General features: G+C 38.5%; 1 protein-coding gene across 3 annotated transcripts in view; it reads left to right on the plus strand.

The window, feature by feature from the left end:
• KIAA1328 (KIAA1328 ortholog) overlaps positions 1 to 18,182 on the plus strand; it is a 170,566-nt gene that overhangs the window by 43,672 nt on the left and 108,712 nt on the right. The window lies entirely within an intron of this gene.

Raw genomic sequence — 18,182 nt, forward strand, 5'->3', positions numbered from 1 at the left:
TCCTTTCATATCTCTGGTGTTTGTGAATGTCCCACTCTTAAGGAGAAGGGAGCACCCAAGATTTGTAGATGCTCATGGTTGAGAGGAACAACAGGAGTTAGAGGGTCTGCAAACAATCACAAAATTATATTAATAAATTACACACTTGGCATGAAAAGTGAGATGTCAGTCCTTGGCCTGCTATAAGCACATGGCAGTGTTTAGGATAAAGGGGTAAGGTGAAATGGAAGAGAGAGGGAGAAAGAGATAAATTAAAGATGGGGAGGAAGAACAAGAGAAAGAGAGATCCTGGCTCCATTGCTGATGCAGCTGATGGGGTGTGCAGGGTCCTGGGGCTTTTTGGGGGTACCCTTTTATAGATGAGTTTTCTTGCACTGGAGTTAAATTTCTAACGTAATTTTGCAGTCGTGTGCACTCAGTTCTTCCAGACTTTTCTGGAAATGAGTTGGAGGCTTCAGGGTATTTGGTTGTCTCTATATACCCCTACAGCCCATGCCTGCTTCTTGACCCCATTCCTTCACTTGTATTGTGTTTTGCTGATCTCTAGGACCCAGGACAAGCATGTTTGTTGCAGAAATGTGCTGCCCTATCCCTGTATGTCTCCTTCTCCAGCCATATCCTGTTTTTTTCTCATGGTGTGTTAATACCAGCTATCCTTGGTTATTACCAGCAATTCTTGTCTGTTATTACCAACAATCCTTGGTTGGCTCACTGGCCATCTGGTTATTGATGTTTAAGACATACACATTAGCTCATTTACCTTCTGAGATGCTAGAGAGTTGCCTATCTTCATGGATTAGTTAAGTGTTGCTGAACTTGGGTGAACTTTGTATTTTAGGAGTAATTTGAAACAGGATGTCTGTGCTTTCAAAGAAACAAACCAAAAACCAGCAAAGGGGTGGGATTAACAGAATGCATGTAAATACTCAGTTGAATGGAGCACAGGTTGTAGGGAAGAAGCACTGTAATATATGAGCATCATTAGTCATGGTTATTGCCTGTGAACATAGATAAAAGATGAGGTAAGACCATTTACAGGGGCCTGTAGTGACAGACCAAGGGGGAATGGCTTCAAACTGTAGTTTGAAGTATAGGTTTCATAGATCATATATTAAATTCTTTACTTTGAGGTTGGCCAGGCATTGTCACAGGCTGCTCAGGGAAGCTGTGGATATCCCATCCTTGGAAGTGTTTAAAGCCAGGTTTGATGTGGCTTTGAGCAATCTGATCAAGTGGAATGGGTCCCTGCTCATGGTAGGCAGCTGGAGTTAGGTATTCTTTGGCATCCTCTTTAACCCAAACATTTCTATGAGTCTGTGACTGACCTGATAATGTGCAATGTGTTACTTCTGGAAAGGGCAGGTTTTTGTGGCATTGAATGAAGCACTACCTTCTGTGGGATACATCTGGAAAAAGCTCTTCATTTTTCTATCCCCAAAGTTCACATTTGTGATGAACAAAGAGATGAAATAAAAGACAGAGGAAAAGGGGAGAAAGGAGGTGGACTCAAAAAACAATAGGATGAGTAGGCGTCTTTATCCTGTCAGTATAGCAATTACAGCTCTGTGGGCTGTTGTTGGTTTGCAATTTACTGTATGCATTCAGGGAGAAGAGAAATTCTGATCTTTATAATTTAGAATCACGATGGTGATTAGCCACAGAAGAAATCAATATGCTTCATGTTCAGATTGAGTTTACCAACTTGATTATTACACCCCCTACTTGAGATTTATTTTGAAAGCCGATTAGAATATTCTGCTGGAGCACTGCTTGCTGCTTATTGCAGCTGTATGAGCCGTGCTGAACATGGCACACTGGAGATGTCTGGTCTACTCCCCTGTTTCAGCCAAAACTGATCTCAAAGTGCTGGTGTTTTACTTTTGCAGCCTGAATTTGGTTCAAATGTGACTTCTTTGGAGCTGTATTTATGCTTTTGTATTAGGCATGTACATTTACAGTGTTTTTACTAGGCAACTTGCCATCCATATATCTTGCAAATCAAGATAATTAAAAATGGAAACTTAATAGGTGAGATGGTAAGCACTAGTGATGAGGGCAATCTGCTGTTAATGCCTATGCAGAACATCTTTGAAAACAGATACAGGCGCTCTTTGAAGTACAGAGAACAATGGGAGTAAAGGCTGAAAACATTGTGGGTAGCAAGGTAGAGAAGTAAAGCACTGAAGTGATAGGAAGAGGTGGAGAAGTCAAGAAATGACAGCTGAGACACAGACATAATCAAGATTGAGCATTAGATCGAACTAAAATAATGAATTCCTATAGCTGACTGAATTCAGGATACGTTTGGGGAATCTCATTCAGAGAAAATACAAACTCCAGCAGTTGTTTTATGATCACGATGAAGAAGGAAATAAGGTGCAAAATTTACTACAAAGATTGTATTAAAGTGTGAATTATTTGGAGCAGGTACAATCTTTTGTTCTGCATCTGAATTTCAAGTAGATACTTAGCCAGAGTGATACAGGGAATGGACAGTGATAAAAGTTTACCTGCATCTGACTTTCTAGTAAAGGTGTGGATAGGAAGGTAGAAATCTGAGTGTAGAGATTTAAAAAAAAAGGTGGTGAAAATAGTAGCAATCAAACTGGAAGAGCCTATGGAGTAAAATGCTCAGTAAGAAGATGATAGTGGTATGAGGTTCCCAAGAGTTACAGAAATGGGAGAACAATTGCATGTCTTGTGGTTCCAATTAAAAATTTACAAATTGAAGAGGACATTACAGATTTAAAACAACAGAAAACACAGCAAGCTGAATGTTTTATGGAGACCTGCTGTGGGAAAAGTAATTTGATTTTGATTGTCCTCCTGACTTGTGACATTTTTGGAAATAAAGAGGCACCAGAATGAAGATGCAGGGACTGTGTGCTGTATTTAAGGATGCAGCAAGTTCATAAGGAGAAAGTGTTCTGTTTCACTTAACCAAAGGAAGACTTTCAGTGACCAAGGTCAGCCTATTGTTAGAGAATTATGAGAAGAAATATCAAAATCAGCTTAATTATATTTTCTAGTCAGAAGAAAAAGAAATCAGAATTAGAAAGGCCTGAGCTGTGCGAGTATGGCTATTCATAGCTGCAATATTGAAATTATTTAGAAATATCTGTGTGTGCTTTGTGAAGTCTTTCCCCATACAATTAAAGAAAGAAGCCTGACATAAGTCATCTTACTTATATTTTTTAAGTGGGCGCTAAATAACATTTTCATTATTTTTAAAAACTTATTTATTTATTTAATTCCAAGTGCTTCAGGCTTGCCAGGCCCTTTCACTTAAAATTGTAATCTAGAATAGTTGAAACTTAAAAAGTGATAGTTGCTTGGAGCCAAGCTTCAAAGAGCATTTCATGGCTTCAAAGCTTTGTTATTCCCAATATATGTGCCTGTAAAATTGACTGCTTCAATATTTTTTTCTAATTTGATACTTCAGCTATGGCATAGTTCTTACTACTTCTTTGGACTCCTGTTCTGAAGTGTTACTCCCTGATGGCCAAAAGGATTTTTAAGCAGGTAGCATACAATTGTATTGTATTTGATATGAAAAGGTGCTGTGCAAAAACTGGGAAGTAGGAGCTATGCATCATCTGGAGAATAAGCCTGGGATGCTGCTTTGCTGTCTTCTAAAAAAGTCCTTGTTTCATATCAAGTCTGTAGAACATTTTCCTAAAACATTAATCTGCTGTGGGTTTTGTAGACTTTTGTTTCTCAATCCCATGAGCAGGAAGGGTATGGATGGTGTGAATCTGTGAGGGTTGCACACCTGGGTTCTGGATTCAAGAGGAATGGTCCAGCTTTTCAAAAATGCCTTTGCTTGGTGTGTGAAGGGGTCCTCCCTGGTGCAGGGAAAGATGTGGTGAGGAGCCAGAACATTATTCAGGTTAGGAGCATTAGAGCATGTGGTGGGAAAAGACATTGATGTGGCTGGTTAAATGCCTTTGAGAGGCTGTGAAATGAAGAAGAAGGTAATGTCCAGGCGAGTGTGATGTGTTAAATAATACCTCTCAGCTGAACCTGCTCTTAAGCTAAGAGTCTCCCAAGGAGGAGCTGGGCTGTAGGGGTTAGTGGGTGAGAGAAAGGCACTCTATAACCTTTTAGGTAGTTTGAGAGTTGCTGTTCTTACATTTTCAGATTAAAGGCTGGGATCTTGCTCCTGACCTCTCTTCAGTCTGACTTTGAAGTGGTGTTCTGACATGCACTGTACAATTCTTATGGTCTCTCTGTCCTGTTCCCAAAGAAGTATCTATTTCCCTTTATTATTTTACTCAAAAGAATTAGTTAGGATATGATGGGGTTTTTTCTCTTGATTCAGATAGTTTCTCATCCTGCTAAATGCCATGTGGCTCTGTCAGTAAGACTTGTGCGTTTGTTGGTGTTCTGTTTAAAAAGCTAGAAGTTACAGATAAATTCCTTGTTATGTATTTGGGTAAGTTTCCCTTTGTCTGGAAGAATAGCCTGTGATTTTGAGGCATTTTTGTTAATTGATCTTGAAGCACCCTTTAGTGGATTTAGTTTGAACTAATTTTAAAGTTGCTCTTTATCTACTCACTGAAAATCAAATGCGCTATATTTAATTCCATTGAATGTCTTGGTTTGAGTTTTTTCCCCCCTTGTTCCCTTTGCGAACAGTTTATTTAAAGTGTTCTGGTGAATCTGTTTGGAAGGATTGCAGAAAGCCATAAAGACAAAGGGGACAGGTAGCGGAGAGGGGCTTTTCTGTTTGCAGAGTGATGACCCAGGCGTTGGTGGCTGTGCAAGGGGACAGTGGGGTGACACTTCCGAGTCGTGCCGGTCGGAGCTGCGGCTGTGTCGCCGCTCCGTGTGGCCACCAGGTGGCAGCGTTGGACAGCGAGTGTCCTGTCCAGGTACAGGGACTCAAATGATGGCTTTGGGCTTTCTTTTGTTCTCCTTCTTCCCCTCTTTCTTTTTATTTCTTCATTATCCTCTGCAGCCAGGAGCTCCAAATTTGAAAAAACTACAGGTTTCATCTGTCTCTTGCAGCCTTAATGTGGAAGGGTCTGTTTTTCAGCATGGTGCAACGTGCTAAGAAATCGTTCTGAGGAGTGATTTCAAATTTCTTTGTAGGAGGGTGCAGGGTGAGAGGAGACATTGCTTTTTTGCTTGGCTCAAGAAGGTTCTTTCTTATCCCAAACCACATATATCTGTCCTTCCTCTACCTACTTACAGTACAAAATGTCATATGGAAAAGAAAAAAATTAGTTATAATGTAGCGGCAAAACTGTTGCCTGGAGAGTGTGCCTGCTGAGAGCCAGGCGCAATTTGGAAACAGTAATAAGTTTCCCTTGATAGGATTATTTTCAGTCTGCTTTCAGGGGGAGAGAGGATGGAGAAGTGTTTGTTCCTAATGGGAATGCCCTTGAAAGAACAAGTAGACGCAATCAAGGGAAAAATATACATATTCTGCAGTTAAGATTGTAGTTCTTGTACAGACTAGAACAGATTCTAGTTAAATTAGAAAAGAGGTGGATTATGTGCCTGAGTTCAGTGCAGCAGTACCAGCCCTGCAGCAAATGTCAGGATGTGATGAGTGGTGTGTGCTCTTTGTGTCATGAGATTATTTTGGGGTTCTTAGTCAATGACTTCATTTAGGTAGCGGGAAATACAAGACACTTGTACCAAATTCATATTGTCTTTAATGCAAAGAATACATTAAGCACCTTTTTTTTTTCCTGCCAATCTTATAAGTAAGACCCTATCAGTTTTTGTGATTAAAATAAAAAAAAGCATTAGATAGTCTACTCTGGATGTTGAAAGTCATCTTTTGTTTTTGCTGCCTCTCCTGACAGTTTTGCATCCCTCCTACCTTAAGAAAATGGAATAAAAAAGCCAACTGTCCATTTGTGGTGATCTATAACTAAATTGGCAGCAAAATTTGGGAATATTATTTTGGTTTTCTATTTTGTACAATTACAATTATGGGTGAGTTTTTTGCATGTATAAGGTAGTTGGGCTAGTTCCTTTTGTTCTTTGAAAATACATTGAGAACAAAGTGGTGGGCTTTGACAATGACTTAGAAACCATGCAATACCAGCTTCTCCCTTCCAAAAGAGTCCAGGTAGATTTGAAGAGGACTGAAACTGATGGGAATGGCCCTTCCACAAGACACTGGAAGAAAATAAAAAAGAGGAGGTACACAAAGTGATTTTTATGTATTTGTTATGTGTTCGCATTATAAATAATCAATCCTGTAGCTATGACCCAGTCAGTATTACATTGGGCCTGCTGGCAATGAGTGCTGTGACATTTATCTTTGCTTTTTGTCACTTAGTTTGTACCTTCTTTACTTTAAATAATTCCTCATGAGAGAATCCCTGGTAAATCAGGGCTACATATTCCAAGTTGCCTATTACATTAGTATGAATTCTATGTATAATTCAAGCAAATCACTAGTAAAAGATTTAAGCCTTTGTCAGTTAGCTATAATGACTTTAGCCAAGTTTCTGACTAGCTCACCCAAAGATGTGCTGATCTGTCTTGTGCCTTCCTACAGTACATGGAAGGTTTTCCATTAAAAGTAGAGTAAGAGGGAAATTTTCCCTGAGCTGTAAGGAACGTGGCAGCAGTACAAGTGGCATCTGAAGGGAGTTGTACCAGTTGTTTTCCAAAAGAAAGGCTTTTCAGACTCTTTGAATTCCTGGCAGGAGGTGCTAGGTGTCTGAGATATGATCCGTTTCAGTATTGACTAGCCTGATATGTATAAATCTGCTTCTGCTTTGATACCTGCTGCAGAAGTGTCAGTCTCCGTACATTTTCTCTGGTGTGGTGGTGTGGCACTCCCATACCTTTCCTGCCAGACACCAGACTAGGATTTGCTATAGACAGCTGATTCTCATCACTGCTTTTCTGGGACTGAGGTTCAGAAGTCTGCTCTGAAAAGCAGTTTTCATTCTTTATTCTGTTTTTGCAATGCATTTTCTTCCAGTTATCATTTGCCCAATTCTTACTTGTTGGATGTGACAAATTTTAGAGTCCTGTCACAGAACCGCCTACATATATTTATGCACGAATTTTAACTTTTGTATATTAAAACAGTGCGAGGACACATTGTCTAATATCAGGGTGAGGCTGACCAAATTAATCCATGTTAAATGGAATATTGCTGGCACATAATGGACTTGAAGAATGTGATTTTTTTCTTTTTTTTGGTACCATTTTCTTTCAATTTCAGTAGAAGTTACAAGAAACAAAGAATAATTTGTAAAACATTTTTTCAACCAAAGTCAGTTTTTGGTCAGCCCAAGATGTTTGTGGTTTTGTTCTGTGCTTATGGCTTTATTGTTTATGAATCTGTTGTCTTGACCCTTTCTAGGAGAGAAAATATTATTACTAGTTATAACTCTTGCTGGGAGAGAAGATTTCTAGTTCTGTGTTTGGGCTCAGACTCTTCAAAAAATGTGATCATATTTTTTCAGGAGTAGGGGGTTTATGAAGAACTGTGAGGATAATTACATAGTTTAGCTTAAAAATATTTGTCATTTAAATGAGAATGTATAAATCTGCCAGATTTGAGCATAACTTGATGAATTTGGCATCTTGGTTGCATGTTATGTGGAAAAGCTGCAAGGGCAGACATACCATTGACATCAGACAAGCTGGGCAAACATATTAAAAAAAAAACCTAAACCCCCAAACACTAATACTTTCCCAATGCAGCAGTATACAGATTCACCAGTGTCAATGAATATTGTTCTGCTAGTATATTTCTTATTTCATGCTTCATTTTCTCTTCTCCCAGAGCTAGAAGTGTCATAAAATGTTTTGCATTTTAAGTACTAGGGATATAGTGTAGAGACAGTATTTGCCATGTTCTAAGAAACAGAAGGCACACAGTGAAATTTAAAAAATTGAATAGATAGTTACACCTCTCCCATTTTACGAAAGAAATTGGCAAGAAGTAAACATGTGGGCCCAGGGAAGAAACTGTGTCTGTATGTGGATGACTTCTTTATTTTTTCCCCCCCTGTGCATCAGCACTGAGAGAGGCACTCGCCATAGTCAGGTCTGTACTTGGCTTTGCATATTAGCCTTCACAGCAGTTAATGATATTTAGGTTCAGCCTAGCTATCAAGAGGCAGGAAAAAGAAAAAAAACGCAATAAAGAAGTGGCTCAGCTTCTCTCAAATGGGCTTTAATTGAGCTTTTTGTGATGAAAAGCTAATGCTATTTGTTTCCTAGAGATGACCAATTCTGTGTTCCAGTTGTTAACTGAAGAGATAGGACTGTAGTTAGAGACAGCTTGTACCAAAATATTGTAGCAGGCATTTGGTTGTTGACTAAAGGTTTTAAATATGTTAAGTTATGCTGGAGGGGGAGGAAGAAAAAACTATTTTTGTTACAGGTTGTACACTTAGCTGTAACAAATAGGAGTACTATGGCTGGTGCTATACAAATATTTTTAACATAGCTGTTTCCTGCCCTAGTTCTTAGAACAGGAAGTAAACATCTGTATCAGAGAAGATTTGCTATTACCACTGATAATTGCAATGATTCTCTTCTATGAAAGCTACTTAACTCCAACAGCATATTTAACTACGTATTTTAACATATTTGTATGGCGTGCATACAAATAGGGTCTATTTTCAGTAATATTCTGTACCTCATTTCTGCATTTATCAGCTGTAATACTTTCCATGTACTTCTGTATATCATTGAAATGAAAGATTTTACTGCAATTTAAGAATGAACATTTATGCTTCCAGCTTCCTCTGTTTTTTTTTTTTGTTGTTGTTGTTGTTGTTGTTGTTTTGTTTTTTGTTTTTTGTTTTTTGGTTTTTTTTTTTTTGTTTTTTTTTTTTTTTTGCCAAGGTTTCTTTGATGTAAATACAGTGAGGTGCAGAAAAAGGATAGTCCCAGAGACTAGTGGTTTTCAAAATACCAGTGTCTAAAAGTGTTGCCTCAGATTGGTGAGCTTATTCAGGCAGAGCACATGAGAACCAAAAATGCAGATTCTGTCAATAAGTCTGCACTTCATCTCTTGTGGAAGCAGGGAACATTACTACATCTCATGTTACTGTGCCTGACTAGCTTTTTCTGGAAAATGTGAGCTTTTTCTGCTGTTGAGTTAGAGGATTCTGCTTTAACAGTCACAAAGGAAATGTGAAGAAGTTGAACATTTAAAATGGGTCATAACATTTATTTGTAAATACCTTGTGCTTAGACCTGGGGAATTTCTTTTCTCATGAGAATTTCAGTTTAGGAGGTGGCATATTGACAGTAGTGTTCATTTTCTTCTTATACTACAAATTGGAAGATATTTAGGTCCCAGAATACTACTTAAACTTAAGTGTGGGGTTTTTTTACCCTTCCGTTTTACAGCCTTGAAAACTGTGGCACATTATAGACTCAAAAAGTCACACAAGAGTGGATCTCTCTCAGTATAATGTAATTGGAAGAGGCTCTGTTAGTGTAAAACAGAATACACAGGAAAATCTTTGTATCAGTTCCTGCATGGCTGAGTCTGCAGTGAGCTTCAAAGGTCTTGCATCAGAGGAAAGTGATGACATGAAGAAAGTGTTCTTGTGTGGAAGATCACGTAGAGATCAAGAGAATTGGAAACGAAGTCAGCAAAGTAATATTTCTAAAGAAAGCCTTGTGTAAGAGAGAAAATAAATGATAAGTTGGAAACTATGTCTAATATGAAAGGTTTTAGGAACAGAAGGCATGAAGGTGAGAGCTGAAGGAGGAATCAAAAGGAACAGTTATGGCCATAAATATGTCATGATGACTGTAGCAGGACATGAAGTGAGAGAGAAGCTGGGTTTTGTAGGACTGAGTAAGGAGTGGATCATGAATTCCTGTTTAAGGTACTGGGCAGAGAGCTGTTACCTCACTGTTGAGGTGAGACTGAGTCAAGCATTGTGAAATTCGAGGGCACGTGCTTGTACTGGGGGCAGTTCTGCTATTCCATTTAACATTCCCCTCAGGAGTGCATGCACAGCTCTTTTGATTTGGCCCTGATTCCAGTAGGGGCTGTGTATCTAAGTGAAACTCTGCACCAACAGGCCTGCTGTAAGCATCACACCTCCCTGATAGAGCTATTTCTAGCTCTTCTAGTTCTGAAGGAGGTGGCTCTTCCTCTCCCAATCAGTATGCTGCTGAGTTGCATGGCCTATGGCTATATGGACTGAAAAATTACTGAAGAAGTCTGAACTTCATCATTCGTCTTTTAGAGGTGACTAAAACTCCTTGTCCCTGTCCATCCATTTCAACACCAGAACTTTCACTGAAAATAAAAATTTGTGTTAAACATAATTTAGTGCCTTATAATAAAACATGTCACATGGTTAACCTTTAATACAATGTAGCATTTAAAGAATAGTTTGCATCTTTTGCTGGTAAATTACTACATAAATATTTAGATTAGGTGTGAATAGGAATGTGGCATTATTTATGGATCCATATTTCTCTGGCATTTCAGATGCATGGTTGTTTTGCTCCTTAATAAATGCAGATATTAAAAGAATAAGCATAGACAAAGTGCTAATTTTAAAGCTTTGCAGCTCAGGGGAGAAAAATCTCTTCATGTTTTGTTAGAACTGCTTGTTGTCTCCAACTGCACAATTGAGCGAAATCTTATAAAACACTAGAAGTTGCATTACGCTCCTTTATTTCTGATACTTGTCATGGGGTGACATGTCTCACCTGCTTGTGCAGATTGGTAGCAGAGCAGCCTGTCAGATCTGAAGATGTTTTGGTGCTGTCTGTTCCTTCTTGCCTCAGAATCAGATGTGTTATGGTACAGTTACTGCTTTAATTTTTGTCTGTATTTTGCTTCAGTTCTTTCTCACCTTAATCCTTGGAAGGGGAAGGCAAGAATATATGAAATGTCATACTCATGAAAACTTAAAAAAAGTGCACATCCCTTTTTCCTGGTTTAACTAGGGATTGGACTGTTAGGGAGGCTGACCAGAAAGCCACATCAGCAGAATGGAGTGCAACAATTCAGAGAATGGTGCTGACAGAATGGTGCTGCAGGCTGCTGTGGAGGAACTCTTTAAGTCTGATACACCTGGGTTTTCTTACTTCTGTGAGGTCCTGTAAATCACATACCTTGTCTGTACTTCCCCCATATCAAATGTGACCTTAGCTGCAGACTGAACATACAGGGATGGTGGCAGCAAGTCTGTTGATACCCTTGAGCTCTTGAGATACTGTAATGAGGAAGGTTTCTGGCTATTAGTACAGGAATAAGTTTCCATTTGACATGGAAGAGGTATGGATAACTCCTTGATCTGTTGAAATTAAGGAGAGCTACCAAGCAGCTCTGCCACAGTTTTGGCTTCTGAATTAATCTTGCACTAAAGAAGTTAAATCTTTGAAGGCTCCATAGTCTCCATGATGTTTATCAATGAGAAAATCTGACTAAATGTTCAGTGCTTTTGTGCCCTTTATTTGTCTTCTGTTTTGAACTTCTGGGAGGAAGGTAGCTGTCTGTATTTATTTATTTGTTTCTTTAATTTTATTGTGGTCTTTTTCCTGAAAACCAGTTGTTCTAATCCAGGGTCCTTGCAAGGTATTCACATACATTAATTTTCCTTTCCTTCTTGTTGGCAGGAAATAGGCATTCCCATAAAGCTTGGTGTGCAGGTTACCTTGATCACCCATTGTCTGGAAAATACCCCTAATTTCTCTGATTTTTCTAGGCCTCTGTTACATAAAACCTTTTAGTGTCTTATATTTTTTTCCCATGTCCTTATGTTGTATTTGGTTTGGCTCAAAAATTTATTATAACCACAGGAATGTATTTGACAAGAAGGCCGATTCCGTTCTTCAGTTGACTAAGCCCTTTTAAGCATCCGTGGTGATCCCTGCATTATCAGCAGTTGCTGTATGCATGAAGTCATCTCACTGCGATTCTGACTGCATTGCAATAAATGAAGAATTTGCCAAAGAACTATTTGCTTACTCAAATATTAATCCTGTGAGAGGACTATATCTGAAAGTATCATTTTCTTGCTGCCAGTAACTGTCTTTATGCAAACTCTTTTCAGCTATTTTTTCTTTTGATGAGCACTTTTGAGTTTAGTTTCAGGAATTCCTGTCTTCAGGAGTAACAGCCCTCCGGCACTACTACCCTCAAGGCTAACACATAGTAATGTTTCTCTAAGATGAATGGAGAACGATAGTGGGAAGAAAAAGAAGTCATAGCTATGGGAAAGAGGTTTTCTCTCTTCCCCAGCAATACCTTGGACTTCTTTGTCCATACACATCAGCTGTGTACCTTGGTATGCTCTTTGTAAGAAGCCAGGAAGACCTCCAGGATGTCAGCTATTCTTTAGTAGTAATAAATGTGTTTTTTCTTGTAGGGGTAGCAGCTTCCAAAACATCATGACTGTTTCTACCTGAAAGCATGGACAATTCCAAAAAGCCTGGAGTTCAGTCTGAATGGGTCATTCTGGCCTGTCCCAGCAAATTACATTTTCTGATACAAAATTAATCAGCCAGAGTAAACATCTTTATCTCCAAGAACAGGAAAAAAAAAAAAAATCGTAGGAGCTATACATCTGGCCTGTGGAAGTTAGGTGCTTGCTATCAGTAATTTTCAGAAGAATCATTCTAGGTCATTCATTTCCTTTCTGTTCAATAAGTATTAACTATTTTATTTGAATACCTTTTTGTTACCATAGGGTGGCTTCAGAAATAAGGTGTGAGGGAAAAGAAGTTTTGTAAACATGCTTCCTAACAATATGCAAAGGGTAGCAGTTCCCCTCAAATGATTGGAGAAGAGGTATCTTCACTCTTCTTAGAATATTTTAGTATTTTTAACTTACTAGTTGTTGTATGATGAAAATATAAAACATTTGTACTGTATTAAAGTGCAGTGTTACAATACTGTCAGTGGCCAAAAGCGTGTAGTAAAGTATAAGGGCAGGATAATACTTGCCCCCCAAAGTTTCACAATATCTAGAAACCTGTAAATAAAAACTGCAGTCAGAATGTTTCTCTGTGTTTGATAACATTAGATGGTGGTGGTGTTGTTCTTTTCAGGAGTTTGTTTAGGTGAATCCCTATTTGCAGCCTCCTGTGGAGAGCACTTCCACTGCTTAGGGGAACGCAGGAGGGCTTGTAGGCACCTAGATTTGCTTAGTTGCTGGACAAGTGCATTTTTCTCTGTCCTGAGATGCTTACAATTTCATAGCAGTTCATGCAAGAATAGGGGCTAACCTGTAGCCTTTGGTCTCCTGAAAACATAACAGTGGATATTTTTTCCTCCCCTTCATATAATTTTAAGTTACATTGTTCTGGCCTGCCTTGCTATGTCTGTGGACACAAAAGACTGTAATCTGGGGAAGTGTTTTACTGTTCTTACCTTACAGTTTCTTTTTCTTCTCTGATCATCCAGATCTGAAGACTTTTAAAAGGCCTCTTAATTTGAGGAGCTGTGGGTCACTTTATGTACTTCTACATCTCAAATTGCCAGGAGGAAAGGATACCATTATTAATTAGCCTGGGAAAGCAGAAGTTTCCAGTCTTATAATATTTGAATAGGCTGGGTGTGAAAGAACCAAAATCAAGAAATGAAATCCAGTGTGTTGGCAAAACAAATAATTTTTACTTTATTTTTCTACCAGTTTTAGACAGCCCTATTTACCTACTTGTGTTTCTAATTTTGAGTTGTGAGGCTTATTTTTGAGTACTGTTACTGCAAAAAGAGCCTATCACCAGAAAGAGCAACTGAACACACCCTGTTTCAGGCAGTAATATTTGATTCCCAAGTGCTGTAAATGATGTAGAAATGTGCATGTATTAATGAGGGGTATAATAGGTTTGAGTGAAAGTGGGAGATAAGATGTGTTAATCTTGTATATTAAATAGTCCTACAACAATGAACCTTATAATGAGACTGTTATTAAATCTTTCCTTCACTGGCCTCAGTTCAGTAAAGCCAGTGCTTCTGAGTTTGGCATGTTTAAAGCCATATTTCACAAGAAAGGACCAACTCTCTGGGATCTTTGTAATTTTGAAGTCCTTATCACATTAGAGATGTGTACAGCACATGGTGGAAAAGAGCCTTCCAGCACTCCATCATGTAATATTTTCTCTTTTTTAGGTTTGAGGACACCTCCCTTAATATTAGTGTGCTGGTATGGAGTCTGTTTTGACCTCAACTGTATCTTAGGAAAAGAAGCACTGCGTTTCTCTCATCTATGTCATACAAACAGATTGTGTTCTAACAAGGTTAGAAAGACTGTCAAAATAGCAATAGTTTTAAAGGAAAAAAAAATTATCTAGAATGATCTGTGATTTTTACATTTGGTTCTCTTCTAGCTATAGTGATGAGGATAGTTCCATAAGAAGGGCAAGATTCCTTATTTCACTGGTATTTTTTTTCCTGTTTTTGTCCAGCAACATTTACAGATTTTCATCTTGCCTCTTGCAACATTTGCCTGTAGTCAGACTAAAATCTGCATGGTGCTGTCTGATTATGTTCTGGTTTTAAAAGAGGAAATCAGAAAGTTTAAATACCCAAGCCTGATGCCCACTGTGGAAGATACAGAGTGGCAACTGTGTTAGGAAGCAGCAAACAAAACCATCCCCTAACATCCAGGTTTCCTTTCCAGTAAGGACACAAACTAGGACTTTCTCATGGTGGGAGCTGGGCTGAAGGAGAGTGCCTTTCTCCTTTCAACATTATTCCTGTTTAAGGGCAAGGAAAAGGTTCAGTGAGAGATATCAAATATATAAAATTAAAAGCGACGATCGATTGTTTCCTGCAAGGAAGCAACAAGACAGACACTGTTGTGTATTCTCAGGTGATCCCCATTCTGCTAGTAACCAAGACCAAACCTGATTAGCTTAGTTATGAAACAAGTTGATGTTTGTGATTTTACATTCTCATTCCCTGCTTTGCAGGGAATGCTTTTTGATTTACTATGCATGTTCTTTAATTGAGATGGAGGTGCTGTAGCTCTGATCTCAGTAAATTCAGCTTTTACATTCCATTTCTCTTTTGCCTCTTCCGTCCCCTTTTCTCCACGCTTCTGACTCTGAGCTCACATTTATCCTGTTAAATAATTCCTCTTGCTGTGTCTAAACATAAGAGGCTGACCATCCTTTCTCAGATACCTCAATTCCCACCTTATTTCTCCTTGGGCTTCTGCCAGGAGCTCCATTGTCAAATTAGAGTAAGGAACATGTGTGTTTTAATATCGAGTAGTACTGAGATGACAAATGGCTTTGTGTAAACGGTAACTGTGGCTACTGCAAAAATTTTTTTAATTCTCACAAAGACCTGCAACTAAACCAGCAAACGTTCCCAGGTTTAGACGTTTCATATAAAGTCGTGACTCACTCTGCGGGTGGTGCAGAGTGCAATTTGAGGAAGAAGAGTAGCCGGAGGATTGCAAGTAGCATTTTCAGGTTGCAAAGCGATGCTTTTCGGTAAGAAAATGAACCCCGAGCATTTGGCCGGGTGCGCAGCGTGGGCCGGGCAGCGGCAATTCCCGGAGCGGGCACACGGTGGCGCCACAGCCCCACTTTTGGCGCGGCCGGGGCCGGTCAGCGCCGCTGCCGGCTCTGCAGATGCACATATGGCACAATATTATCATTTTATGGTTACAATTATGAGCAATTTGATACAAAATGAAATCTAAATTATGCAGTGTTCGTTTTATTTGTTTAATTTTGTGCTCTAAATATGTAGAAGGAAAAATAGCGTTGGTTTTTTGTGGATGGTGATAGGTGCAATGCCTCCTTTTGGCTTTATGTCCTCACACAGCGCATGTTATGATTATTTTCTTTTGTACAAGATGAAACGTGTGGAGTTGTTCTCAGGTGCTGGGACTGTTTCGCACAGAAATTGTGTATGTCTGAATCTCCAGGCTCCTTTCTTCCATAAAAAATGCATGGTGCATTTACTGGCGGGTAGACAAATACATAAGTAACCAGTTCCTTCACAGTTTCCAGTGGAAGAGGCTGGGTAGCTGTGCCGTTTAAACAAATGCCAAAGGAAGTCTTTAAATTCTGAAAGTCACTATAGTCATTGGCAGAGCTCCGCTGAAAGAAGCAAGTATATTTTGAACAAATTCCTTCTTGCCACTGAGGAAAATCTCCTGCCATTACAGTTCTTAAGCTAAAAGTAGAAATTTTCATGGCCCATGCCAGGATCAGTATCTTGTTACAACTGTGGGGTTTGTATTTTGTGTATTCAGGTTCTTAGTTTTTCCCCTCATTAGAGCCCCTATGTTCATTATTACGAAAATGCATATTTTTGCCAGGATATGTAGCAGCATGATTTATGTTTTGTGTGTTATGTTCTTCCTTACTTTTCACTAAAAGAAAGTTGTTAAAAGAGCCAGTCTGTAAAATAAATATTTGATTTATTTTTTTCCTTTGCTTGTAAGTATTGTTTTGTATTAATGAAGATAAGGCTAGATATGTGCTTTCCACTTGGAATAGAAAATGCGAGCTCTGAGATGGTATTTGCATTTATCGATCCAGGCACATCTGCTGGCATACAGCATACAGTGTGTGATATTTTTGTCCTTACCCACCTTTGAACCAGAGAACATGGCAGATAAGCTGTCCAGTTTGATTGGCATATCCTGTGCATATCAATACGTAGGATCAAATCCTGTACCCTAAAGTGCTTTTGCATTTTGAAAGTGTGTTAGAGACTTCTCTGAGTTCATCTGCTATATTAGGAATTAGTTTTAGGTTTAAATGCTTTCCTTGCTCTCATCAAATCATATGGGCTATCTTCTTCTTTGGCCAATTTTAGATGCACTATATTTGCATTGTGCATCTCAATATTTTGGGAGTGTTAAAGTGAACTTGGGAATTTCATCATCTGTGTGGAACAGAGTGTCTTGGTAGATAATATAAAATTTGGGCTGTCTATAAAATAGATTACAAAATTACAAGTACTAGGATAAATCATAGTGGTGAATTTAACCAGGGTAGGAAATCTTGTATTTTTTTAATGCTTTTTCTTTGGGATCAGTTTTACCAGTGGCTCTACAGGTGCTATAGGTAGAAAATACTTTTTGAAAATAACTCTTCAGCTGTTTAGGAAATTGTGTTTGTTGTTGCTGTTTCCACCTGATATCTGGGAGTCCAGAGACTAGACTGGAATTTCATGTTTTTGTGTGCTTCTTGAAAGCTCCAAAGGGCTGCCCTGGCTTTGTCCCTAACTTTCTTAACCTCAGTAGCTTTTCGGTAGGTAGATAACCATAACTTAACTAATTTGTATGCACCATATGCAGTCTCGGCTCACTTCAAAGTGTAATCAAGTCATGAACTAATTACAATATCATATTCCCAAAGAATGTAAATTTAATTTCCCTTCAAACAGAATGGGAACGTATTAAGCAATTCCTTTATATGATGGCTGTGGCATTCAACAACATAATGCTGATGCTTCGAACAGAAGTGAAGTTCTTAACTTTTGTGGACCTTGTGACCTTTTTCCCTATGCAACTTCCCCTTTTATTCTTGCATCCTGAGTTAATTTACTGACTGGATAACAACATTAAAATATTCAAGTCTAAATTAAAATGTAACTGTTGGGCTTCAGATTGGAGATCACTCTGTCTTATTGTATGTGACTTGCTTCTTTATAATGTTTTCAGAATTCTGCTTCCTAAGGCATTTGGATCAAAAGGAAATTGTGTTTTGAATTGAAGGCTCATAAGGTTCAGACTCTCACCAGATGATTTCTTTAATACATTGAAAAGTGGATGTGCAGAAAGTTCCCTACAGGTTCTTAGCATCACTGTGCCAGGGAGTCCACATAAACTCAGTTATATAAGAACGAGCAAAGTGAAGTTGTTCATAAAACATTTTATTACCTTCAGTCTTTGCAGCAACTTCAAGTTTAGATAATAAACCTTCATAGAAGTTACTAGTCTCTACCCCTTCGCAGAACAATGATTCACATAGAGTCAAACCACTTATTTTATTTCTCTTAATTTTAAGGCAGAAGAAACATGTTAGGGTTGACTTTGATCTGTGCCTGGATAGTGGGATATCTAAAATGGAGTCCTGTTGCTCTTCTGAGATGAAATTGTCAAAGCACCAAACTGTATGTATGAAATCCAGGTAGTATTTTAAAATTAAATGTGGGTCAGCTTCCAATGAAGTATGTAATTGTTAAATGCTAAAGAAAAGAGCTTAGAATATCTTAGTTTATATTTTTAAGTGTTCCTTTTAGA

This window comes from Lonchura striata, chromosome Z, assembly GCF_046129695.1.
Source record: "Lonchura striata isolate bLonStr1 chromosome Z, bLonStr1.mat, whole genome shotgun sequence".
NCBI lineage: Eukaryota > Metazoa > Chordata > Aves > Passeriformes > Estrildidae > Lonchura > Lonchura striata.